Raw genomic sequence first — 26,705 nt, 5'->3', positions numbered from 1 at the left:
ATGTGTCCTAAACTTAGAATAATTGGGCAATAAGTTCCAGCCAGAATGCAGCACGTGAAAGAGGCTTTGTCGATATTGGATGGAATTCATTACTATGTATTACTTAGGGCTCTTTGATGAAAAGAGGCTGATGCTGGCTAAATTCAGCCCAGAAAAGGTGGAAGGGCTTTGTTAGAAGTACAAGAGGAGCTCACAGACCAAAGAAGAACTGAAAAAGCAATTCTGAGGACAGGACCACAGGAGCTCTGAGGATCTAGGAAGCAGGGACCATCCACCATACCTTGAAGAGGCTGCACTTGGTATGAGTCTCTACCTGGGTTAGGTCATGTGGTTACTTCTTGGGCAGAGGAGGAGAAAGCTTTTTGGTTGACAAGCCCACCCAGTAAATGGTTCTCCAAAACAAAACCCAAAACAACAACAAAAAAACCTACAGTTCTGATGCCAAAATAAAGACAGGTGTGGATTCTGGTTGGGAGGAAAAAAAGAGATGTCCATGATAGTTGACATATCAATTTCATTGGGCAGCCCAGTATGTGCAGAGGGCTATGTGGCTATGAGTAAACCATGTAATGACCCTGATGTTTTGGGATTTCCATGTTTCTCCTCCAGCCATCTGAGCCATCTGAACAGTAAAGGATCAGATGCACATTACACGGAGGGGCACGAATCTCTGAGCTCAGAAGTTCCAATTCCCCACCAGTTTACCCAAAATCCATTCTGGAAGAAAGTTCATCAGTTTGTGAAAGGCCAATAGCCAACAAGCCATTAGTGTATTCAGAACAAGGGGCACAAACTAGAAAGCAGACTTGATTGCTGAGAGAAATCACTGTAGCAATCTGTATAGGTTAAGTCATGCTGCTGTAAGAGCCTTCAAACCCTCAACAGCTCCATGCAGCAACTGTTTATTCTTCACAGAATAAACTTTCTGTGCAGTTTCAGCTGCCCTCCAGGACAGCTATCCTCCCTGCAGTGGCTTGATGATCTAGGCCACTTCCAGCTTGCTCTTTTTCTATCTCTACATGCAGTTTCCTGGTAAATAGAAGTGATGTATTTCTGCTCCTATCTAGTGGTCAGAAGGAGTCACATGGCCTCACTCTAAGTGAAAAGGAGGCTGGGAAATGCTGGTGAATACACGTGGTAGGTGATATGTTCTCCTGTTTCTTTTACACATACAGATGGCAGAAACACTTTCCAGTAATTAAGGTGATGACAGTGGGACATGGCCCTGTAGAAGGCAGCACAAAAACTCCTGAGTGAAGGCTGGTGATTAGAAACATGAAGATCCTTCATTTTGTATTCTAGACATGCCTGAGATATATTACCATGAATGCAATCTGTCCAAGGGCCGAAACTGGTTATTAGAGATGGAGAATTAACATTACTCAAATGACTAGCTCCACGCGAGGCATGATCCCCATCCTTTATCCATCCCCAACATCCCCTTGAACATTGTGTTCATTTTACAAATAAGGACACAAACAGAAGAATATAATGACCTGTCTGAAGTTGCATATCTTATGAGTGGCATGGTTTGGAAGGCTACTGGAATCCCAAATCATGGTGATTTCACTATACTGGGAAGCTCACCAGGGCCATGGCAGGCATTGCAAGTCTTCTCCTCATTGGATGATAATGATAATGATGATGGCAGTAAAGATGATAGTGATCATGATGGTAATGATGGTGGCGATGATGATGATGATGATGGTCATGGTGATGACGGTGATGATGATGACAGTGATGGTGTTGAGGGTGATGATGATGATGGTATTGCTGCTGTTGACATTGATGATGGTGATAATGATGGCAATGATGACAGCAACTCCTAATTAATAATTACTTCATGTTGAAAAATGTGTAGTCTCTCTAATTCTCCCATCACCTTATGAGATGGGCTCTACCATTATCCCCACTTCAAGATGAGGAAACTGAGGCCTAGAGAGACAAAACAAAATTTGTTCAAGATCACACACTTAGTAATCAGCAGAATTAAGATGATACCTCAGGTTGCCTAGTTTCACAAGCCACCCCACCATACAGAAAAGAGAGCAGTTGGTGGTTTTGTTTGCGTGTCTCCCATCACCAAGTCTGACTAATTGTTTTTCTTTAAACCAGCCACTTCTTGCTTAGGTATTTCATAGATGTCTTCACTATTGCATCTTTAAAAAAAAAAAGTTCTTAAGAGGGAATGAGAATTGCCTGGCCTGCTCCATCTAGGATCCAGAAAAGGAACTTGAATGCCCTGATTATGTTGCCCATAAACATATACATCCCCACCTCACTGTCTTTAACAAAAGACAGATGCTAATTAGAATTTTCACTAGCCCTTACATGTTCAGTTTTAATTATACCAAATCTATCTGAATTTACTGTAGCCCTCTGATTAACAGGGGAGGAAAATCAATAAGCACACTGAAAAATTTGGATGTGTTATACGGCTAATTCCAATTTTATGTTATAATCATGTTTTAATGTGGGTCCTAATTACCATAATTAAGCTGCCTGTGACAGAGTTGGCTGGGACAGAAGCTGTTACTATTCTAAGATAACTTGTCAAAGGCTTTTCCCAGATTTTGGGTGCATTTTGCCATTTGGCTAGTTTGGGGTGTTATGGGGGAGGGAACAGTGCATGTGTGGGTGATAGTTCATGGAAACCCAACTGCCCAGAGATGCCTTGGTTCTAAGGTTTAATTTGGGCCAGATGCCATGCCTGTGTCATTCATCCAGTATTTATTGAGCACTTACTATGTGCCAGGGCCTGTGATGGGCACTGGGAATACAAATGAGAGTTTCTGTTCTAGTAGGGTGTGTTGGTCATCAAGTAACTAATGACATAAGGGGGACCCATCAAGTAGTATGACAGCTATATACGTGTAGCATGTAGCATGATGAGAAATCTGGAAGGTTTCCCTGAAGAAGCAAATTCTTAGCTGAGATATTAGAGTCTCAAGAGTTAAGTAGGCAGGAAGTCATTAATAAGAGATCATTCCTGGCTAAGGAAACAGCATTTTCAGAGAGGTGGAACTGAAAAGTGGCTGATGTGGAGTGTGATATAAGAGAGAGACTAGTGCAGGGTGACACTAGAACCCCAGCAGGGACCAGAGCACATGAGGTCTCATAGACCCCTCACTACCAGCTCACTTCCAGCTCTAAGCCTTGAAACTCTTCCCTTCCTCCTTCCCTCCTTCCTTCCTCTTTTAATTCCCTCTTTCTTTCCTTTTCCCTTCCATCCATATGAAAAACATTTATTCAACACTGACTATGTACTAGGATATAGACTTCTAACTCTTGACTCCACTCAGTGCTTGTTCATGAATTTATCTATTCACCTGTTCAAGATGCATTTCTATGCCAGAAATTCAAATGCTAGATTTGTAGGAGTCTAACTTGAACACTATTCATTTTTGAATGTCATTCATTTAGCAATCCCCTACAAAGGCTTACTATGTTTTTTTTTTTTTTAAGATTTTATTTATTTATTTGAGAGAGAGAGAGAGAAAAGGAGGGAGAGAGAGAGAAAATCCAAGCAGGGGGAGGGGTAGAGGGAGAGGAAGAGAGAGAGATAAGGAGATTTCCCACTGAGTGCAGAGCCTAATGTGGGGCTTGGCGTGGGTTTCGACATGAGGTTTGATCCCAAAATTCTGAGATCATGACCGGAGCCAAAGTCAAATGCTTAACCAACTAAGCCACCCAGGTTCCCCAAGGCTTATTATGTTTTTAAGTCCATATATCTTATCTCTCTAGCTTGGCCTATTAAATATTTAGTCATTTATCCATTCAACAACAATCCTGAGCATGGTGTCACTCAAAAAGGTGACCCTGAAGTAAGGAATTGAGTGCAAGTAGTTGATCTGGGAGGCGATCTTGGGAAATATCAGTGATGGAGTAGAGAAGTGAGAGAGGAAAAGGGAAGGACCCTTCAACATCCCCCCCAAAACAATGTTATCAAACAAATGACTAACATGGAGCTCTATCTCATCAGGGACCCCTGAAAGACCCATGTCTAAGCACTACCCTACTGAAAGGGTGAGGAAGCTGGGGTATTTATACACCCATGCCAATCAGTTCTTCTTTCCAGGATTTCTGGAGGTCATGAGCAAACTCCCTAGGACTTGTGGCCTGCTCTGCTTGCAGTTATTGCAGAAGGCACAGATATCCAGATGCTAAGAGTTGGGGGCTGGCATAATGAGGTGTTGAGAGCTGAAGGGATATGGGGAAGGGGAGATTACCAAGTGTATCTATCTACAATTTAATTTTTAAAAAATTAAAAAATGCACAACAGCATCTGAAATGGTTATATGTGCCAGGCGTCTGATTTCATTTAGTGACATGCTTTTGACACACAAGTATAGAATGTCCATCACTATCTGCCTTGTGCATAAGATACTACCTCATAGTCCTTATATTATCCTCTCCCTTGTGGCTCTTTTCATGTCTCAAACTTGCACTGGGCTCCTTGTATGTGTTGGTGCCTGGGATTTCAGCTTTAATCTTGGGCTCTGGGAAGCAAGACAGGTCCTACAGAGACTATAAGAGGAGGCTGGGTAGATAGCAGTCTACTTTCTACAGGTTGGAGACCCAGCCAGAGCAGGAGTGGTATCCTGAGGTCTGAGCTGTTATGGGGCAGGCCAGCCACGGTCACTCTGGCTTCTGTCCATAGCCTATGGGAGGGCACAGAGCAGCTAAGTGGGTAGCGTCAGTGAGACCCCTCTGTAGAGCCTCATGTAGTTCCTGAAGGAGCAGGTGAGGACTTCCTTGGCTAGCTGGGATTAACTCTTTGCTACCTGAGAAAGAGCCATGGGGAGTTTATAGGTCAGCTGCATAGAATGTTTAACAACAGACCTGTGGTTCCCAAGCTTTAATATTCAATGAGAAGCACATATGACACCTGTTAAACTTGTATAAGATTCCTTGTGGTTCAATGGGCCTGGGGTGAGGTCTTGTAATATAACTGCTGTTACATCCTATAATTACTGACCAGGTGATTCTGAAGAATGGGGGGCCACAGGACATACCAAGGGAAACACTGCTCTGGCTTTATATGGGTAAGACATCCAAAGTCCAGGGAGAGCCCAAGTTTCAGTAACCTATAAGATCAAGACCTAAGGCCTCCACCCCAAAGGCCAAAGCTTCCCTCCACGAGGAAAGGATGAGTCTTCTGAAGCTCCCAGGTACTTGTGCAGTTCAGGCACACTCTCTGTTATTGACAGGCACTAATGGTGGTAATGAACGAAGGAGTCCCGGGCTCACCCAATAATTGCAGGTGAGGCTTAAAAGAGTAAGTATGATCTTCATTAATGTAAAGCAACTTTCTTCACTATAGAGATCTGATGTGAAGCTGTAAGCTGAGGCAGAGCTTAACCATACCTTTTAAAGTTTTATTACCCACTTAGCTTTTAGAAAGATATTTCAGAATGCTTGTAAGATATATAAAGAGAAACCAAAGATCTATCTAGCTTCCCAAATTCGATGTATATAACTATATATTTAAGTTAGTGGGTGTGAACACTAACCACATTAGATGGTTACCTGGACAAAGAAGCAAGGGGATGAGGAAGAGAAGGTATGAGAAAAACAATGTAGCAAGATGAAATAATATATGTGGCATGTTAATTGGGTGCAGTTACAAAATTCTAAATATATATTACTACAGGGGTATAAAAATTTAAAAAATGAATGTACTCAAGTCCTGTAAAAAAACAAAATAAGAAAAAAATCCAGGTAATTAAAGGTTTTTTTTGTTGTTGTTGTTTACTTTTGTTTCTAAAGCATCATTCTCCTTCCCCATTAAAAAAAAAAGTAAAGAAATTGAAAAGAAAGAAATATAGAAATATATAGAGGGAAAAAGAGTTTATACTCTGATATGCATGCCATAGGCAAGGATTCTAAAACTTTCTTGTGAATGAGAATTGTCTGAAGGGCTTGTTAAAATGGGTATTCCCAGGCCCATCCCTTAGAGATGCTGATTCTAATGAACTTCTTGTATAGTTCTGATGTCTGTTGTGATTAGGACATAATGTGGTCCTCTACAGCAAGGCCCTCCCTTTCCCCTCTTCTGCCCAGCTCGATTTGATCATGTCTGAAATCCCAAATCTATTGAAATGGATTGTTATGGAAAAGTATAATAAGGTAAATCTTATCTTTCAACCCCTTCTTAAAAATGGGTTCATATAATAGGAATAGAAAATATTTATTGGCCAATTATTATGGGCCCAATTGTTAAGAGCATTATATGCTCTTGATAGGTCCAGGAAATAGTACTCTGATTTACCATTTTCTAGGGGATAAAACTGAGGTACAGAGAGATTCAGTAACCTACCCAAGGTCACAAAGCTAGTTAAATAGTGGAAGAGCCAGGTTTAACCCCCCATTATCTTAAAATATGTCAATATGCTGCCTTTCCTCAATAGAGACAGAAAGTAGAGATAATGTCCTGATTTTGGAAATCTGAAATGCAGGAAAAGACACACCAAGAGAAGGTAAGTTGGGAATCCAAACCAAGCCAGATAGCCATGTTTCCCAAGCCCAAATTCCAGTGCATGGTTAGACAAAGAACAATTTTTTTTTCCATTTTACATAATTCTGAAGATGGAATCATGCTTAGTTAATGCTTTTCAAGGAGCAGGATGTACAGAAACAAATCAAACCACATGACTATCTGGAAATGGGTCTGAATCCCTCAATCAGCAAGGAGATATGGGCTCTGAGTGTGGAGGGTACAGAGGCCTGGGCTGGGTCTGTAAAGAGATCAGGATATATTCTCAGCACAGTTTATTTGAAACCACTGATTTTTCAGTCTCTAGTATCAGGTGGACTTTCCCTGGAATATGATGCTCATAGGAAACTGATCAAGTACACTAGATGAATGAGAAATACCAAGACACCAGTAGTGAGCCACTGTGTGGAAATATCTCATTTTGTCCTCCCACTCATCTGCTGATGGACATTCAGGTTGTTCACATTTTGGCTCTTACCAATAAAGCTGCTGCGAGGATTTGTGTCCAGGTCTTGGCAAGGCATAGGTTTCATTTCTCTTAGGTAAATACCTAGGAGTGGAATGGCCATATCATACGGTAGGCAAATGTTTGATTCTTTAAGGGACTACCAAATGGCTTTCCAAAAGGGTTGTACCATTTTGTGTCTCACTTAGTACCGTACAAGAGTCCCAGTCACTAAAATATCCTTGTCAACCCTTGGTATAATCTGATTTTCTAATTTAAGCCATTCTTGTAGGTGTGTAGTGATATGTCCTTTATGGTTTTGATTTTCATTTCCTTAATAACTAATGGTGAGCTTCTTTTTATATGTTTGGATTTCTTTTTTCTTTTTTTTTTTTTTTGCCTATGGTTATTCAATATTTTCAGTACATTTAATGCAAAGATTGTCCTTTCGAGACCTCATTGAACTGCCTTGGCACCTTCATTGAAAATCTATTGACCATATACAGTGTGGGTCTATTTCTTAACTCTGCTCTATTCCATAGATCTGTCTATCTTTATGCCACTATAGCCTTATAATGCATCTTAAAGGCAAACAGTGTAGGTCCTCTGACTTGGTTTGTCTTTTTCAAAATTATTTTTGCTCTTCTATGTTCTTTGTCTTTCCCTAAGAATTTTATAACCTTCCTGTAAATTTCTGCACAAAGTCCTCCTGAGGTTTTGATTGCATTGAACCTGTGGATCAATGTGTGCGTCATTGACATCTTAATAATATTAAACGTTCTGGCCCATAAACACGGTCTATTTCCATTTATTTATGCCTTCTTTAATTCCTCTCAACAACATTTTATAGTTCTCAGAACACAGATCTTGAATATCTTTTGTCTAATTTACCACGACGTACTTCATATTTTTCATGACATAGTGGTAGCATTATTTAACTTGAACTTCTAGAGGGTTGTTACTAGTTTATAGAAATACAATTCACTTTGTGTATATTGACCTTGTGGAACTCACTTATTATTTCTAGTAACTTCTTTATAGATTCCACAGGACCCCTTCCTTGCACAATCCTTTAGATTTTCTGTGAAAATGATCATGTCTTCTGCAAATGATATTAGTTTTATTTCCTCCTTTCCAACCTATAGGACTTTCACCGTTTTTTTTCCTTCATTGACTGGAACAGAGCTTCAAATAAAATATTGAATAGAGGGGCGCCTGGGTGGCTCAGTGGGTTAAAGCCTCTGCCTTCAGCTTGGGTTATGATCTCAAGGTCCTGGGATCAAGCCCCACATCCGGCTTTCTCCTCAGCGGGGAGTCTGCTTCCTCCTCTCTCTCTGCCTGCCTCTCTGCCTACTTGTGAGCTCTGTCTGTCAAATAAATAAATAAAATCTTTAAAAATATATTGAATAGAAAGGAGGAGCGTGGACACTCTTGTTTTATTCTCCATCTAGGAGGGAAAGCATTCAGGCTGTCACCATTAAGGATGATTTTAACTATAGGGTTTTTTAGTAAATGCCCTTTATCAAGTTAAAGACAATCCTTTTCGTTTCCAGTTTGTTGAGAGTTTTTATCAAGAATGCATGTTGAATTTTGTCAAATGCTTTTTATGCGTCTTTTGAGATCACTTAGTTTTCCTAAAAAGTCTCATAAACTTGTGAATTCCGTTTATTGACTTGCAAATTTTAAATCAGTCTTGCATTTTTGGTATATGTCACACTTAGTCATGATGGATTTTTTTTTTTTTTAAGAGCTCATTAAAATGCTGTTTAACCTTGTTAGAAATTTTTGTCTATGGTGGTGCATGGGTAGCTCAGTTGGTTAAGAGACTGCTTTTGGCTCAGGCCATGAATTCAGAGTCCTGGGATTGAATTCCGCACCAGGCTCCCAGCTCCATGGGGAGTCTGCTTCTCCTTCTGACCTCCTCCCTCATGCTCTCTCTCTCTCTCTCTCTCCCTCTCAAATAAATAAATAAAATATTTTAAAAAATTGTGTCTATGTTCATGAATGAAATTGAGCTGAAGTTTTCGTGTAGTCCCTATGTCTGATTTTAGTATCAGGGTAATGCTGGCCTCATTGAATGAATTGGCATCTTCCCTTTGCTTTCATTATCTGAAATTACTTGTGTTTAATTGTATTTGTTTTCCCTTAAATGTTTGGTAGATTTCACCAGTGAAGTATTCTGGGCCTGGAGCTTCCTTTGTGGGAAGATTTTCAGTTACAAGTTCAAGTTCTTTAATGTACACAGGACTATCCAGGCAATCTGTTTTCTGGAGTAAGCTTTGGTGATTGGCATTTTCCAAGGAATTTATTCATTTTACTCAAGTTATTGGATTTATCAGCATAACATTGTTCACAGTATTTCCAAATTAGCTTTTTAATATCTATAGCATCTATAGCAATGCTCTCTATCTCATTCCTGATATTAGCACTTTGTGTCTTCTCTTTTATTCCTGATCACTGTGTCAAGAGGTTTATTACTTTTTTTGATTTTTTTTTTTACAAAGAACCAGCTTGATTTTCATTAATTCTATTGTTCTTTTGTGTTCTACTTTATCGATTTCTGCTCTGATCTTTATTATTTTCTTTCTTCTGTTTCCTTTGGGTTTACTTTGGTCTTCTTTTTCTAGTTTTCAGAGGTAGAGACAGAGGTCACTCATTTCTCCTTTTCTCAGATAAGTATTTGAGACTATGTATTTCCTTCACAATACTGCTCCAGCTGCATCCAATTTTTAGTAGGTCACTCTTTGAAAAAATTTAATTCAAATGCATTTTAATTTCTCTTTTGATTTCTGTTTTGCCCCATTGGTTAGTTACAAGTGTGCTTTTAGTTGCCTAACATTTGGGAATTTTCTGGATATCTGTTTGACATGGTTAGAAAGCACACTTGATATGATTTGGATAATTTTACATCTATTGATATTTGTTTTATGGCTTATAGGATGGTCTGTACTGGCAAAATATTCCACATGTACTTGGAAAGAGTATGTAACCTCTTGTTGTTAGGCAAAGTGTTTCATAAATGCCAATTAGATCAAGTTGGTTGATTGTATTCTTCAAGTATCTACAATTCTTTTTGGTTTTATGTCTTCTGCTCCATCAATAATTGAGATGGGGATGTTAAGATCTCTGACTATAATGGTGGATTTGTCTATTTTTTGCTTTTAGTTCTCTGTTTTTGGTTCATATACTTCGAAGCCAATATTTGACTTTTAAAAGCAGCTTTATTGGGGTAAAATTTGACATAATTACATGTCATCAAATTCATCCATGATTTTTAGCAAATTTATAAAACCTAGGCAACCATCTCCACAATCCACTTTTAGAACATTTGTAGTACTCCCCAAAGACCGTACCCTCAGCTCAAGGCAACATGAATCTGCTTTATGACTCTATAGATTAAACTTTCCATGTACATAGATTCACATGACATGTAGTTTTTGTGTTCTTTCACTTAGTACAATGGTTTTGAGGTTTATTCAAATTGCTTTTTATGGCTGAGTAGTGGATAGACAACATTGTTGTTTATCCATTTCCCAGTTGATGGTCACTGAGATTGTTTTTACTTTTTGGCACTTACAAATAATGTTGCTGGAAAGATTATCATACAAGTCTTTGTGTGAACCTATGCTTCCAATTCTCTTGAATAGATTCCTGGGAGTTGAATTGTTAGGTCAGATGGTACGCTTATGTTTAAATTTGTAAGGAGCTGTAAAACTATTTCCAAAGTGGTTGTTCCATTCTACATTCCCACCAGCAATGTGTGAGAGGTCCAGTTCTTTCCTTCCTTCCTTCTAAGATTTATTTACTTATTTGAGAGAGAGAGCGCAAGCATGCATGTGAGCTGGGGGGAGGGGCAGAAGGAGAAGGAGATTCCTCACTGAGCCTGGAGCCCGATGCAGGACCCTGAGATCACAACCTGAACCAAAATCAAGAGCCAGCTGCTCGACCGACTGAGCCACCCAGCTACCCCTCCACTTTCTTTACACGTCACCAATGCTTGGTGTTGTCTTTTGGATTATGAACTGCTTTTTGACCTGTTGAAAATGGGTCTTATAACTCAACTTCGCATCACCGCCCCGTTATACACATGTGAAAGCTGAGAGCCAGATGTCAGAGGTGCTAGAAACTGGATTCACGTTCACATTGATCTGTCACACAGACCCAAGCTTTGTGAGCTGAGTGTGGCTGCTTTCCTTTCTCATTAGAAGCCCATGCCCTTTGCAGTCACCAGGGAGCCATGCTCCAATCTCAGACCCCTGTTGGCTACTCTCTCAGTCCCTCTAGACGCTAGCTTGGCCCATAGGTTTGCTGCCTGCTGTCTCTACAGGACTGATGCAGAAGGAAATCAGTGTTTGCTTAGGTGTGTCCGAGTCCCCTGGGCTTATTCTCAGATTGGTATTCATAGCAGGATTTTCTCAGCTTCTACTTAATGCATCCCCTATAAATTGTGAAATAGCTCATCTGAGTCTGTTTCTGCATTATTGGTATAAGAAATACTTTTAGGTTTGCTGAATTTGTGCTGTTACCTGAGGGGGGAGACATATATATATATATATATATATATATATATATATATATATATTTTTTTTTTTTTTTTTCAGCTGATGATTTGTCTTATCAGCTGACTATTTATCAGCTGACACTTTCCTGAAAACACATTATTTAGGAATACCCAAGTCTCTATGCACCCCCCACCCCACACTGCCAAAGCCTTGGTGGGGAGCTGGGCAGGCAGCAAATTCAAAATGCTGGCCTGAAGCCCTGGGTTGGGCTCTGATGAAGTTCCCACTGGTGGATGGGGAAATAAAGAGAATAATGTGGAGAGAGTGCTCAGAGAGCCACATTCATTTAATTTACAGGGCTCTCCTCTGTCCTGTGATGCTGATATCCCCCTACATTTTAGGTGTTAAAATGCTCATGCTTTATGAAAGGAGGTGAGAGAGGGCAATATTTTAATAAAATGTCTTATTTGCTGAACTAGAAAATGAAAGAACATGATGTCAATCCATATATATGTATATTAGTCTTTATTAGTATTCTGTTCTCCTTTTTTTTTTTTTTAAAGATTTTATTTATTTATTTGAGAGAGAGATAAGACACGAGTAGGGGAAGCAGCAGAGGGAGAATTTTTATCCCAGGACCCCGAGATCATGATCTGAGCCCAAGGCAGCCACTTAACAGACTGAGCCACCCAGGCTTCCCTCTGTCCTGTTTTTTTGACTGACGAATGATGTCCAAATGTCTGGGTACTACTGGCCTGGAAGCAAGGACACAGGGATGGCAGAAAAATCATACAGACCTAGCTTTATTTTTTATTTTTTTAAGGTTTATTTATTTATTTGGGGGGAGGTGGGGTGGGTAGGGAGAGAGAGAATCTTAAGCCAACTTCCCACTGAGCTTGGAGCGGAAACTAAGAATCCAGTGTCTGACCCACTGCCCCACCCAGGTGACCCCTGACCTGGCTTTAAATGTTACTTTGAAGCAATTTGATCTTGGGTAACAGCAACAATAATACTAATAGAAACAACAAGAATGGCAGAAATAAATGCTGGCAGAGGTCTGTCTTTGTGCTGAGCACTGTTGTAAGTAATTTGTATTCATAAATTCATTTGGTCTTTACTGCCTCCCCCAGGAGGCTAATAGATTAAAACTACTGGAGTAGAAGGGGATATATTAACATGACAAGGGTCTATGGTATCCTAGAAAGGTATTTGGTCTTTGTGCCCAGTTTCTGGTTCAGAGTTTCTAAAACCTTTGGAATTTCCTGAGTGATAAGGCTGACAGGAGCGTCTTTTGTTCTAATAAGGCAACTCTTAACAGATCTCTAGATAGCTTCAGGATGGGGGCTGGTAGACAGGAAGACCTAAAGAGGATTAGAAGAGGGGAGCTTTCAGTCCTACCCCTCCAGCTGCTGGGAAGGGACAGTAGCTGAAGGATCACCAGCTGCCAGGGATGCAGGGGATCACGCCCGGGAATGGGACGTCCCTAAGACCCCCCCAGGTGTTGGGTTCTGAGTTGGTGAACACATTGTGGTGCTTGGAAGGTTCTGTCTGTATCGACCCATACCTTGCCCTATGTGCCTCTTACATTTGGCTGTTCCTGAGTTATATATCCTTTATAGTAAATCAGTAATAGTAAATAAAACACTCTTCTGAGGTCTGTGAGCCAATCCAACCAATTATCCAACCTTGGTGGTGGTGGAGGCGGGGGAGGTTGTGGGAACCCCCAGGTTTGTAGCTAGGTGGAAAGGAAGGAAGTGTGGCCAGCACCAGGACCTAAGCCTCGGGGCCTCTGAAGTGAGGGCAGTCGTGGGACACTGAGCCCTTATGGATAGGGGTCTGTGCTAAATCTAGGCATTCAGTTTCAGAACTGAGTTGAACTGTAGGACCCCTAGTTGGTTTTGAAGAATCAGAGAATTGGCTGGTGTCTGGAATTTAAAAAACCTCTCACAGGCCAATATATCACCAGACCCATAGTATATGCCCAAGTAATATTAATCCCCCCTCCCCTTGCCTCTGCGCAAACCCTCTGAATTTCTTACAGAGAGAAGCCCATACATGAAAGACTAGGAAGGAATGTCTCCAACGATTCTGCTCCTCTGCGTTTCTCCTCCTGGACCGGATCCACCGCTAACTGCGGTGATGTGTGGCTGAGTCTCCCGCCCACCCTCTGCCTGGCAGAGCCGGCTTCCCCCTAAGCCCACGGCCCTGCCAAGCTCAGCCATGTCGCTGGTGCTAACCTCCACGGAGGGAGGTCTGGCCAGCCGCACTGGAGCATTAACCAAAGCCTGAGTCCAACTTCATTTCCTCTTACCCAGGGAGCCTGGCCACCATGGGCCAGGTGCCAGACCAGAGCGCTGTTGGCAAAGGAGCTGCTGCTGAGTGCCCGTGGAGCAGGGCACCCACCCTCTCCCCTTCCATCCCACAGAGCCCCCGGGGGCACCCAGCCCTATATCCGTTGCCCATTGTGCAAAAAAAAAAAAACCAAAAAAAACAAAAAACAAGTCTTGGATGGGCCAGTTCAGTTGCAGAACATCTCAGCCCTTCCTTTCCTACCCTCCCACTTTTGCTCTTCGGGGTGAATAACTCATTAACAAACCTCGAAATATAATGAACAACAGCAGCAGGAGGGGAGGACTTTAGTTATGCCAAGATGGTCCCGCAGGGTCTCAGATGGTACCAGCCCATTTTGTGACCCCCCAAATGCGTCAGGGGCTGGGCTTTCCCTGAATCATCTCATCTCATTTAACCCTCCAGCAACCCAGTGAGGGAAATATTAACAGGGCCCATTTTACAGATGCAGAAACTGAGGTTCGGAGTTGAATAGTAGCTGGCCCCAAATCACACAGCCCAGAAAGGCAGGGGCTAGGATTTGCTCTCAGCACTGTGGCTTTGGAGCAAACTTCCTGTTGTCCCTGAATGTCGACCCATGTGGCATAAAGTTGTCCCTCCTGTGACCCATCCAAGTGGGTGAATCTTTTTTTTTTTTTTTAAAGACTGATTTATTTTAGAGAGAGAGAGTACATGCATATGGGAGGGACAGAGGGAGTGGTTGAGAGACAGTCCTCAAGCAGACTCCCCAACAAGCACAGAGCTCAATGTGGGGCTTGATCTCAGGACCCTGAGATCATGACCTGAGCCAAAACCAAAAGTCAGCAGCTTAACTGACTGAGCCATGCAGGCGCCCCTGGGTGAATCTTTGACATTCTCTCTCCTGCAAACACAGGACGTGATGCCTGTCACAAAGGAACTATAGATACCACAAAATAGAACCCTGCAGCTCCAGTGGAAAGCACCCAGCTGGAGCTGGAGTCCCTGATGCTCTTCTTGGCATCGTCACTCACTTTGAGTCTGAATTCAGATTCACTCCAGGAGGGCAATTTATTTCAGCTTTGCATGCCAACTCCCATCAATCGATAGTTGCTGTCTAGAGTGCTCTCCTGGAAAGAACAGTGAAGCTCAGCAATCAACTTGTGATGTCTGTCACTATTGCATGGGGTTGGGAGCAAATAGGTTCAGGGAGTTGCTTACCTGCTGTGCATTTCCAAATCCCAAATGAGGGGCTAGCTAAGATTCCTAACCTCAATCCCCTATCTCAGAAAGCAGGTTGAGCACCAGCTAGGCAAGGGGGCCAAGAACTTAGTGTTGCCAGAGAACATGTGGGAACTCAGCATTTTTATTTGCTAACTCTGTCCATCCTACACACACTATAAATTCAAACCATTTCGACAGTATTTTTCAAACAGCTTGATTTTATCTCAACATTAGCCCCATTGATGTACAGCTATGACTGGTCACAGACTTCTGCCCTTTTTTCTTGATAATAAATTCAGTTTTTCATGAACCTCTTTGCAAGTGGAGGTCCTAACTTCACTAAGTCAAGGGAACTAAGTCACTTTTTTAGGGGGACGATTTAAAATCAATCTGGTTTTGGGCAGATACAAGGTCAATTCAGGATTCTCTTCCTTCACTCCCTTTCCTTAGCCCTGGATGCCAAATCCAGAGAAATGTTCTGTTCTGGCTGGCCTCTGCTGACTCTGGTCATGGGTCAGGGGCCAGCCTTCACCCTGCTAATACCCAAAGTGCATCCCAGCCTATGGTTGTCAAATGCACGTGTCATTCTTCCTGTTCTAGCTGGGAGGCTTTATCAGAAAGTGATGTTCCTCTTCCTCCCAGAGAGCTCTGAGTGGCCACCTCAGGCCCGGACAGCTCCCGTAGCCATGGCTCCTGGCTGGTCCAGGCGCCATATTAAACTTCAGGCTTATGTGGAAAATCAGGAGCCCTCGGATGGACCTCAATTTATGGGGGTTTCAGAGGCCCCTGTGTCTTCTTCTGCCTCAAGATCAAGACCCTGAGGGTCTTCTCAGGGACTCCTGCTGATTCTCTTTTCAGTCCACTGCTGTGGAAAAGTGGGTATTATGCCTTCACACATTCTTGGGCATTCGGGTTTATGCTCCAGGTTTTTGAAATTTAAGACCAGTTTCTGGACTTTGGAAAAAAGGAGGGCATTTTTTTTTTCTTCTCAAACATTTGACATTTCCATTTGAAATCCTTGGCTTTCAATACCACGGTTTCTGTTATAGATTCACAAAAGTCTACCTAAGAACTCAGAGCCAATACTTTGATTCTTCAGTCTTTTACTGCCTCTGTTCCCTGGGGGTGATCTGATAGGATTCCTCCTTGCTGCCAGAAAGGTGGGCAGAAGAAAGGGGTACAAGGACTTGAATATAAATATGCTTTTAATATCAGTATATTACATCACCATGGATACATTGAAAATAAGGTATAAAATTCACAAACCACAAGGATTCTATCTCCCATACAAAAAGTGATCATGTAAACACAAGCTGTGCATCTTGTCTGACTTATTTCCAAGGATGCTCATATATATATATCCGTGGCTCTGATCCTACTATCCAAGGGTATTTCCATCCATCCATCATCCGTCATTACTGCAGTGTGAAAAGACGCCCCCAGACTTTATTTCTAGAGTCCTGCTGCTAATTTTTCATTCATTCTCTCCGCCACTGATTCATCTGTGCATTGGCAGTATTTCTTGTACTTTCACTCTGAGTTAGGGACCCAGGGATGAATAAACCAGAGCTGGCCTCTGCCCCCATGGAGCCCACGTTCAAGTACCTAGCAGAGTCTCGCGAAATGCTTGGTATGTCAATGACCAAATTCTGCTGGAACACTCTTGCATATTGTATCAGTTTGCTAGGGCTGCCATGAAGAAGTAGCATAGACAGGGTGGCTTAAATAAGGGAAAGTCATGGTTCCACAGTTCTGAAGGCTGGGAATCCAAGGTCAAGGGCTGAAAGTCTAAGTCCAACCAACAGGGTGGTTTCTTCTGAGGTCTGTGAAGGAGGACCTGTTCCAGGCATCCTTCCCTTTATGAATTTTTGGCTCATTCCCAGGCTCAAGAAATATTCATGGAGCCCCTGCTCCACCATCTTCTGGTGGTTTTCTGGTAATATTTGGTGTTCCTCGGCTTGTAGAAGCATTGTCCTGATCTCTGCCTTCATGTCCACATGGCATTCTTTTTGTGGGTCTGTGTCTACATTGCCCCTTTTTATAAGGACACTGGTCACTGGTCTCATGGCAGTAGATGCCCCTGCACCATGACCAGTTGTAAGTAATAACATCTGCAACAGCTCTATTTACACAAAGGTCACACTCTGAAGTTCTGGGGGTTAGGACTTTCGTATATGGATTTTGAGGACACAACTCAACCCATGACAGTTACACATGTGGGCATGTAATTCTCACAATAGGACCGAGGTCCTTAAAGGCAGATTGGACCTTAGTCTTGGGTATTCCCAGGAACTAACAGAGACATGGCCCTACAGCAGGTGTTTAATAAATAGTTCTTGAAACTGGGAATGAGCCAGAAATTCACAGAAGGGAAAATGGATACCGTGAGGTCAGTGACTTGCCCAAGGTCAAAACTGCAGTCTGTATGAGTGTAGCAGAGTATGTGAGTGTGTGAGAATGAGTGTGTGAGAGTGAATGCGTGAGTGTGACATGGTGTGAGTATTGAGAGTTATAAATGAACATGTAATTGTTCGTGTGTACTTGTGTCAGCTTGTGAGTGAGCATGTGTGAGTTTGCAAGCAAAAGTGAGGGCGTTAGGGTGTGGATGTGAGTACACACACACACACACACACACACTCACAGTTGACCCTTGCACACCACAGATTTGAAATGCACGGGGCCACTATATATGAGTTATTTTTGATCAATACAGGACAGTACTATCAATGCATTTTTCTCTTCTTTATGATTTTCTTTTTTTAAAAAAAATATTTTACTTATTTATTTGACAGAGAGAGGGAAAGAGATCACAAGTAGGCAGAGAGGCAGGCAGACAGAGAGGGAAGCGGGCTCCCTGCTGAGCAGAGAGCCCGATGCAGAACTCCATCCCAAGACCCTGAGATCATGACCTGAGCTGAAGGAAGAGGCTTAACCCACTGAGCCACACAGGCGCCCTTTACCATTTTCTTAATAACATTTTCCTTTCTCATACTTTACTGTAAGAATATAAAATACATTAAATGTAATCAGGTATTTCCTATCATCAACTATTTATGGTATCAGTAGGACTTCCAGTCCATCGTAGGTTCTTGGTTATGTTTTGCGGGGAGTCAAAAGTTACATTTTTAACCATGCAGCAAGCTTAACCCCTGTGTTGTTAAGGGACACCTGTTTACGTTTATAGAAATGGGTGTGTATACGGATAGAGAGACGGAGACAGAGGGACAGTGAGAGAGAGGGAGTGGGAGTTGGGGAGAGACTCAGAGCTACTAGTTAATTATTTCTGAGGCAAATGTGATTGATATCAAAGATATGGGGTTAGTGGGAGAGCAAAAATCATTGTTGAATGTTTTTTAATTTCAATATTTAACATTAGTAATTAATTATTATATGGCCTTTAATACCCAAGTTTGGAAGCTTAAAAAGTAACAGCCTTGCCCTTCTAAAGACAAGGGTGCACTTCTAGCTCATAGCTTGCTTACACTGCGATGCCCTTAGTTAAATCACTTGGAAACATTCATGGAACATCCGTGCTTTGCCAGGCCCTGGGGTAGACACTGGGGATGTAGCAGTGAACATGAGAGAGATATTCACTCATTCACTCCTCTGTCAATTCATTTGTTCGTTCATCACATTTCTGACTTCTGTATTAGATGTGGAGGCTCTCCTAGGGAATCCAAATCCATTCATTCAACAAATGTGCATTGAACATCTATTATGTGTCAGAGCGACCCATTCATTCACTCAACAATTGTTTATGGGGAACCCATTCCCTGTCGGGCAGGTCCTGGATGCCAGGCATCCAGCAGTCAACAAGACAGACATGGTCCTTCCCCCTGTGATGTTTTGCAGACTCATCCCTGTGTTTGGGGCTTTAGGGTACTAAGGGGTGTAAAGGAAAGAGTCTATTCCAGGTAACGGGGCAGACAGACTCCAGGGGTCACTGGAGGAGCTGATGGTGGGGACAAGAGTGTGGCTCCATCGTCCAGGTACCTGTCTTTCAATACATTCCTCACATGCAGCCTCTGCTGTCCCACATGGGAACAGCTACAGAAACCCCCGCCATCTAATGCAGAGATATTCCTGCTTAAAAGCACTCTCATTACATCTACCCAGCTCATTCCTCCCCTCTTGGCATTGTGGAGACAGCCCTTCAAGACTGGCCAAGGTGACCGTATATCTCATAACCACACATCTAATAACAAGGCTCATCATTACCCTTAAGACTTGCCCCGAGCCCCTCTGCTCAGCACACAAATCAAACATCACACTGGCTTCCCCGCCTGGCCAGCCGCTTCCAGGCCCCGGCTCTCCTGCAGAAACTCTGGCTCTCAACAGCTTCCCAGGGATTCCATGGTTTATTTTTGCCTGACCAAGCTGATTTTGTTCTCTCTAATTCTCTCAAGGTTTTGTTCCTGGCACAGTTGCTGGAGATGTTCTGGCTTTGCAGTGAACCGAAATGTTATTCACTGTCGGGGGGGGGGGAGGTGGTAAGCCCAGCAAAATAAAGACTGCAGCTTCCCATAAAACAGGATTTTAGTCTTCAAGAAAAAGCTGCAGAAAAGGAATGAAGGTAACAACTTTTACTCTTGTTTAGAAGCAAGTGGAAACTTGCTTCTAGGAGTCGGCTTGGGTTCCAGGCAGGAGGAATCTTGTCAAAAACAGAGGCCAAGAAGGAAACAGGATGGAGAGGTTCCCCAGTAGAAAAGTCTCCAAACAGTAGCTGATTGAATCATCATTCAATAAATGATGACTGGGCATCTTTTATGGGGCAGGTACTGTGCTAGCTGCTTGCAATATACCAGGGAACAGAGTGGACATGCTTCCTTCCCTTAAGAAACTTCTCAGTGTGGAGTACAAGACACTGTAGGAGGTTATCTGGCAACCTACAGAATGGGAGAAGACTATTTGTCAATTGTGTATCTGATAAGGGATTAATATGCAGAATATATAAGGAACAGCTAAGACTCAGCAACAAGAAAACAAACAACTTGAAAAATGGGCAGAAGAATTGAACAGGTATTTCTATGAAATAGATATGGACACTGCCCATAAGCACACAATTTCATCACAATTTTAAACAATTTTTTAAAGGCATGGTTTTAAAGTCTAACACGTCGATGTGGGAAAAGCATAGGGATCTATGACCAGGTCCAACAGGGGTTCCAGATGCTGTTTGATGAGTGGTCCAGGAAGGCTTCTCTGAAGAGGTGACATTTAAGTCAAGACGCACAGAGGGAGGACTTGAGATAAGGAGGGAGGAAGGGCAGTGAAGGCCGAGGGAATGGCATAGGAGAAGCCCACATGGGAGGCAGGATGGCTGTGGGGTGGACAGATTGAAAAAAGACAGAATATTATAGCAGGAAACGAGGTGGAAGAGGCAGAAAGACCATAGTATTGGTCTGTATCCAAAGTCCAATGGGAAATCACTGGAAGGTTATAACCAGATTTGTCATGACTAGATTTTTATTTGCAGGCGCTGACTACAGCTTCATTAAAAAGATAACTCTCCTGCAGAATGGAGGAGGAAACCAATTAGGGCTTTATCACCCTAGTGCAGGCGAGAGGTGATGAGGGTTGGCATGGCAGTGGAGCGGAAAGAGGGGCAGATTCAAGAGATGTGTATGAAAGGAGACAGGCCAGCAGCTGGTGACCAGTAAGTGTCATTGTGACTGGAAGAACTGGAAGCCAGGTCTCCAGTGAGGCACCTGACCCAGGTTGTGATCCGAGGTAGGTAAGATTGTCGATTGGAAACAAGTCATGAAGTCAGAATTGGAAGCAAAGTAGGGAATGGGGGTTGGGACAAGGGGCTCAGGAGTGAGTACATACACAACTCAGCAGTGCTAGAATCTGGTAGAATCTGCTTGCATAGACTCCATGGCACCAAAGCGGGCCTGATGTTCTGGAGAGCTGGAACACCTCTGTGTGCTTACTGCGGTGGCATCAGCCAATTCTGCGAGGAAGTATAGCAGGACAAGCCGGCACCAGGCTATTGTGGAAAAATTCTAAAGACTGTCTCTGTTTAGGTGAGCGCCCTAAGTGTTCTATTCTTGTCTCCCAGTGCCAAGTTCTGGAGAGCTAATGATCCCCTTAAGTTTTCTGTGCTGCTATAGTAACCCTCACAGGGAGATCCTGTAGAATCAGCACTGACTGAATTGGCAGTACGTATCTGAAAGACGGATGGCATGACCTTGGGGGAGAAATCTCTATTTGGATTTATTAAAACCACGCACTGCTGTTCTATGACGAACATGTTGTACTTGTGTAGAAAAATAAACTAAAGGGGAAAATACACTGTCGGGTTCATTCATTGCCAGAGGCCACTTGTATCGATGCAAACGCCTGCAGAAAGCAGTAGGGGCCATCAGACACCAAGAGTCTTTAAATTGTTTATGACTTCTGTTGTAGTAACTGTACTTCTGAGATTCTTTCTTCACGCAATAATCCTAAATATGAAACAAAAGCTTTATAGACAGAAGCGTGTTCGCTGCATGAAAACTTGTAAACAGGTGAAAAAGGAAGACAGCCCAAGAATGCAAAATAAGGGCCAATAAATTCTGCACCATTCTTCTCCTTGGAATATTATGTAGCCACCAAAAATGATGATGATGACAAAGGATGTGTGCCAAGCTGGACAATGCTCATAATACAAGGAGGTGTGAGGACGTGTGATTGAGCTCCCCTCCAGAAAGATACATTTGCAACAGCAAAAATAAGGTTCTTACCAAAGCCAGAAGCAATTGTATCAAAATACTAATCACCTCACCAGGCTTGTGTGGTGGTTGTGGAGCTGTTGGTATTTTCTTTCATTGCTTTAATTTATGCAACAGTTTTATAATGTGTGTGTATTTGATAATGGGAAAAGTTATTCTCAGTAAGAAAAATCTTTGCTGGTGAGCTTAATCCTGGAGAAATGGCCAGGGGTGCCTGGCTGGTTCAATGGATAGAGCATGGGAGTCTTGATCTCAGTAGTTTGAGTAGCATGTTGGGTGTAGAGATTACTGAAGAAAATAAACTCTTGAAATAAAAAACAAAAGCAGAAACAACAAAAAAACAAAATCCAGGTCTTCAAATGTCAATGTCAGTCTCAAGGGGAGGAAGGAGATAAAAATGGTGCAGGGAGGCATGGTTCATGGTGATCATGAACTTGACCTTGGCTTTGGTTTTAGATGGTGTTTGAGTCTTGATGAGGCAACCTACTGACTGTGTGACCATGTGTAAATGATTCAGTCTCTCTGTGAGAGGTTTCTCTTTCTCATCTGCAATAGTTGAGGACATTATATCCACCCACCCACCACTTCATAGGGCTTGTAGGGATCATTTGAAATGGGTAACAACCATTTAACAATATCCTTGGCTTGTAGACCAACCCTCCTAAATATTAGCCATATTTAGGGTATGGGTAACAACCATTTAACAATATCCTTGGCTTGTAGACCAACCCTCCTAAATATTAGCCATTATTAATATTATTATTGCCGGGGGACTGGCCTCCAGAGGTATTTGTAGAAACTGTTGACAGCCACAGAATCCAGATTTCACTGGTCTGAGAGAAGGAGGCTGCATAGACATTTTGCTCTGAAAGGGGAGTGATGTTGCCCCGAGTCTCTGTGGAGCTCTGTGAGGAGTAATGGTGTGTGGCTGGAACAGTGGTCCAGGCGAAGGGCCACCCTCTTCACCCAGGAGATGCCAAGGGTGTCTAAGAAAGGGTTTGCATCATATGGGCTCATGCAGTCACTATTGTGTGGGAGAAAAATGCCCAGTGGGGGACACTGTTACCTTGGCTGGCTGAAAATCACAGGTATTGGAGGCCCATTGCCCCTAAATGACAAAAGTGTAGTTCAAGCTCCCTCAAAGTAGGGACTGGGTTGCTTGGTTGCTTGTTCCCAGATCACAGCCTGTGCACAGGAATATTTAATGTTTTGCAACTCTTGGGAGAAAGTGGGCTCCCAAAGTTCGGTTTGGGAGTCCAGATTCTTCCCCTCCATTCCCCTGCACTTTCACAGCTCTGCACAAGCTGTTTCCTTCCCTTTAAATGTTCCCCACTCTGCTTCTACCTATTGTTATCCCCTACCCTGCCTTCTAGACTCGGCTCAAATGTCACAGCCTCTGAGAAGGCTTCCCTGAACACATCGCCCTACAATTAATTAATCACCTCTTATAGATGATGACTTTGTACATTACTCACTGCTTGAGGGACACACACCTCTCTTATAACTTGTGCCGTGCTTCTCCTTTGTAGCTCTTGTCATAACATATGCTTATAGGTACCTTTTGTATATACCCTACACCAGAAGAATTTATTATGGTACTGTCTAATGTCTCTCTGATGTCACAGAGAGTGTGTCTCTCTTGACACATGGTTGTTATCCTTAGCATTCAGGGCATATAGCAGCTGTTTGATCAATAGTGAATAGATGAATGAGTGAATGAATGAATGAATCAATCAATGGATTTCACCTTCACGGTTCCACAATTTTACCCATTCCCCAGAATGGATTTTCTCAGACAGAAGGAAAGCTCTGTCAGGGCTGGGTTTGTGGTTGTTCTTGGTTGCTCCCTCTTTTATGATAGGCATGGGGGATTCACTGCCCAGATCCTTCTCCCTGTGATGTTGGCAGACAGCCCTCTGTCCTCATCCCCTTTGGGGATACCTCAGCTTCAGAGAGCCATCTTGCCCAAAGTCATGTCCTTCGAGGGGTGGCCCACACCCAGTGACTGACTGATGTGCAGAATAAAGGCCTGGTCATCTGGCCCCCATTTGGGACAAGGTTGGAAGATCTCCCTAGCTCCAGAGTCCCTCATGCAGTTTGCCTAAGCCTGCTGTTGGTCTATAGCTGGCTTCTCTTTCCTCCACATCTTTCTTTGCTCTTCCATACGTGTTCCTCTCAAGAGCTCTCTTTACTGCCCATGAACTAGGTCTCAGGGTCTGCTTCCTGAACATGACCTTCAGCATTTTCTGTTCCTGCAGTTTGGGATTGAAGCTATTTTGGGGAGTCTGGAAGAGTTGCTAAATATTTCCCGAGTGAGTAAATGAATGGATAAAACCTGTGTGAATGAATGGCCGCTCTCTCACTCTCTCCCACTCTAGACTGTGAGCTTTCCATGGGCATGACTGCTTCTTTTTCATCTTCATAACCTCGATGCCTAGCACCCTGCCAGGTATATAGCAGGTGCTCCATAAGTGTTGGAGGAAGGATGAATACATGAACCCAGATTTGGGGGAGAGAGCATGGCTGAATCAGCATAACCCTGTCTCCATTTTCAGACCTTAAATTTAAAAAACTTCTCTCTCCCTCATGTCTTCCTCCTTCTTCCTCTACCTCTTCTCCTCCTTCTCCACCTTCCCCTTCTCTCTCTCTCAGCAGCTGCCTTGCAAAGGTGGGCTAGGAGCACCATTTCCAGAGTGGTCAGTTGGAACTGGGGCATTTTCTCCTCCACTTGCCTTCTCAAAGGCCCTTTCAACACTTGAGGAATAGAGGCTGGCTTGGGAACACAGCTGAGGTTGGCAACAACAATAAAGTCCTCTTTAAAAATGAGTCCCATTACCTGTGGTCAATTTGAGGCTTGCAGACCAAAGAAATGGGTCTCAGCAGGCTCCTAGTCTTGGGGAATCAGCACAAATTGATTCTAGCAATTAACACTGCAGTTCTCCAAAGCACAGATCTGTGAGAGGGTGCGCCTCCCTCCACAGCCTGAGCCGGCTGGTCCAGTGACAGCCAAGGCAGTAGGTGGCACCCTGGCTTCGGGGACAAACCATGGGCCATCTCCCACCTGTGTGATCCCGGGCAAACGACTTCACCCTGCCAAACCACCCTCACCTCCCCTGGGAAATGGGGCCGCTCCATGCCTCTCCTAGGCCAGAGAAGAGCTGGAGCCATCACAAGCTAAATTCTGAATTAGATAAATGGGGTCTGAATTTCAACATTGCCACTTGCCCCGCTCTGTGTCTTGGAGCAAGACACTCACCCTCTCTGAGACCGAGCTATTTCATCTGTAAGAGGGGACTAATAATGCCTTTTCTTAGAAGTCGTTGAGAGAATTAAGACTCTATATAGCACATTTAGTGTTCTGCCTGGCTCTGAGCGCAAGTTTAGTACAGGTTTGCTACTGTAATAATTTAGGTTATGGATGCGGTTCTGTTGCTGAGGTAATTATTTTGGAGTCTCTGTGGAGTCCACAAAGTGGCTGACAGAGGCTGTACCACATCCCCATTGCTGGCTGGCCCAGTTACTCCTTACCAACCTGCATCATTTCAATTCTTTTTTTTATATTACACTTCAATTTTTTTTCTGATTACATAAGTAACACATGTTCATTGTAGTATATTTGGAAATCACAGAAAAGCACAAGAAAGCAAATAAATATTATTCAGAGATAAACATTGCTAATATTTTGGCTTATTTTCTTGCTGTCTATATTCTATGCTGCATTCACTTACACCGATGTACGTCAATACTACTGTCTCCTCCCTTAATTTGGGTCACATGGTGACCCACCTGCCACCTGCCTTTTTCACTTAATAGATTATGGACATTTTCCTGTGTGATAAAATGCCCTTCAAAAACACGATTTTAGTCATTCTATAGATTCTATTTTATGGATGTATCTTGCATATTTAACCATTTTCCCTAGTAAGGTTTTTCCTCCTCCAAATGTCAGCTATTGGAAACAATATGGTCATGAACATCTTTGTGTCTAAATCTTCCTTGACCCATTAGATTACTTCCTTAGTACAAATTCTTCAAGGGAATTCCAAGGTGGGAAGATATACATATGTTTAGGCAGGATTTATGCATCTAGGGCTCCTGTATAATTTTATTGAATTGCAACAGGAGAGGCGCCTGGTAGGTTCTGTTGGGAGAGCATGAAACGCTTGATCCGAGGTTGTGAGTTCAAACCCCACATTGGGGTTTGATATATATATATATATATATCTCAACAGGACCTCTAACTATTCTGTTGCCATGATGCTCAAACCCACATTGGATATAGCAATTACAAATATATATATATATATATATATATATATATATATATCAACAGGACCTCTAACTATTCTGTTGCCATGATGCCTCCCAGAAAGGTTTACTAATTCATACACTTTCTAGTTAGTGTATGAATATACTATATCCTCAGACCCCGCCAACATTATAAATAATAAACACAAAGATCAATAAGAACACAAAGATCAATCCATACTGAATTCCAGTACAAGCTTCCTGGGGGACCATGGGCAAGCCATGTCCTTTCTTTGGGCTTCAATATCCTTCTCCATCAAATGAAGATGTAAACTCTCATAGTATTCTCTCATTGCAAGTGAAAGAAGGTAAACTCCACTGGGTTAAGGCAATAACAACCATTTATTGGTTCTTGTAAAGTTTAGGGAGTAGGACTTCAGGCACAGCTGTCTCATACTCAAATGCTGTCACCCAGAATTGGTTTCTTCTGTCTTCCAGAAGTTTTGTTTTGGCTTGCTTCTTGGGCGGGCTCTCTCCAGGTAGCCCCCTGTAGCACTGCCAAATCTGACAGGGTCCCAGCTAACCAGCACCTCTTCTGTGATAAAGTCCCAAGGTTCATTCTGATTGGACCAGCTTGAGTCATGTGCCCTTATAAACCAATCGCTGTGAAGAAGGGGGCTGGACTATGCTGATTGAGCAGATCTGGCTCTTGGATTCCCCTGCAGGTGAGGCAGGATGGCTCCCCATGTAAAGTCCAGGGAAGGGTGTCA

This window comes from Mustela putorius, unplaced genomic scaffold, assembly GCF_011764305.1.
Source record: "Mustela putorius furo isolate JIRA1106 unplaced genomic scaffold, ASM1176430v1.1 tig00000578_pilon_pilon_pilon, whole genome shotgun sequence".
NCBI classification, from domain to species: Eukaryota; Metazoa; Chordata; class Mammalia; order Carnivora; family Mustelidae; genus Mustela; species Mustela putorius.
Note: the sequence above shows the minus strand (reverse complement) of the source record.